Source organism: Mesitornis unicolor, unplaced genomic scaffold, assembly GCF_000695765.1.
Source record: "Mesitornis unicolor isolate BGI_N332 unplaced genomic scaffold, ASM69576v1 scaffold9159, whole genome shotgun sequence".
Taxonomy (NCBI): domain Eukaryota; kingdom Metazoa; phylum Chordata; class Aves; order Mesitornithiformes; family Mesitornithidae; genus Mesitornis; species Mesitornis unicolor.
Window position 1 is genome coordinate 19,536 of NW_010205223.1, and position 1,537 is coordinate 21,072.

Genomic DNA, 1,537 nt, shown 5'->3' on the forward strand with positions numbered 1-1,537 from the left:
GGATCCAGGTACAGCTGCCCACGCCATCTGGTCCCGCGGATTCGGCTCGGGGGGTGTTCGCCTTCTCCCCGACACCTCTAACGCGCCTGTGATTCTTAAAGCTATAGGCGAGCAGAGTGTGATTTCAAAACTAATTAAAAGAAGGCCCTGGGTAAGAGTTCGGCTTTCCCTGAGGGCAAAGGGTTTATTTTAATTTAAAAAAAAAAAAAGAACAAAACACATCAAGAGGAGCACCGGAAAAAGTGAGAGTTTAAGAAATGTATTCACACCAAGATCACGGGTGTCTGACAGCAGCCACACAAACGAGCACCTTCCTTCCTCGGCAATGCCGAGGCAACTTCCCACTGCGCTGTCTTCTTAAGGAGGCAGGTTTAATAGGTTAGAGATCAGCTTGGAATAGTAAAATTAAAAATTAATTAAATAAAACAACAAAAAATACTTTAAAAACCCCCTTTTTAACGGTAAGGCCTTCACCGAAGTTGAACAAACAACTCAAGACCTCATTGAGCGGGAGTTCACAGGTGTGATTCACGGCACGCTGGGTGAAACTCCCCGTCGGCTCATGAAAAGGCTCAGCGCCGATAATCGGCTCCCCTTGACCTTCTGCGTCGCGGCGAGGGGCGGCCCCGCGGCCAAGCCCTCTCCGCACAAGGACGCGTTTCCACACGCAAACGGGAGACGGGGCCGCAACAGCACCCGGGGGCCAAATTCTGCATCAACCCTCAACACAGCACCCGGGCACCAAATTCTGCATGAACCCTCTACGCGCTCGGTGCCGCCCGTTCCCGATCTGACGGCTCCGGGAAAGGCTGAAGAGAAAGGGGCAGGGGAAAGGGAGTGGAAAATGAACTTCCCCAAGCTTTTCATGCCAGCAGAGGCCGCAGAAAGCGCATTGCTCACCCCCAGTGCTGCAGCATCGCCCCCGTCCCCGTTCGCTCCGTCTGCGCGGTCGCAAACGCCCCAGGACGACGCTTCCCAGCTCTCGGGGTTATGGGACCAACGGGGGCCATCGCTTCCAGCATCGTCCGAGATGTTGGAGGAAAGGGAAGGAGCTGCAGCGCTCCAGATCCAAATCAAGACGAAACTGGAATGTACTTTTTTATGGCAGGATCTACATGGAACTTCAGGAGTGGGAGGAAACCATTCCCATTCCCTAAAATACGACTTTTGCTGGTTGGTTTGCGGCCTGGAGGCAAACGGCAGCAGCAGCAGAGGGGATGGGGGCCCCGGCCATCTCCACGCATTGGTTCTGCAGACCCCAGGTGATGGGATGGGCTTCACAGGGCTGGGAATAGTGCTGGCCATGGCATGACCCCCCAGAGCCACAAGCAAGACACTCGTGTGCGATGCCGGGGGCACTCCCCGAGGTGGCCGGACCCAGCGGTCGCACAGCAACCCCCTGCTAAGGAACTTCTCCACCCAGGGATGGATAAAGCTGCTCTCAGTTCCTCATCCATCTCTCCACAGCAAGGGGAACCGCCTCGGGGAGCACCCAACCCTAAATTTTGTGCCTGGGTGGTGGAGAGATGCCCAAAAC

General features: G+C 55.2%; 1 protein-coding gene across 1 annotated transcript in view; it reads right to left on the reverse strand.

Moving 5' to 3' along the window:
• The window catches only part of LOC104546046 (rho GTPase-activating protein 26-like), a gene marked incomplete at its 5' end in the record, with an annotated part of 39,575 nt that overhangs the window by 15,495 nt on the left and 22,543 nt on the right, over window positions 1-1,537 (reverse strand). The window lies entirely within an intron of this gene.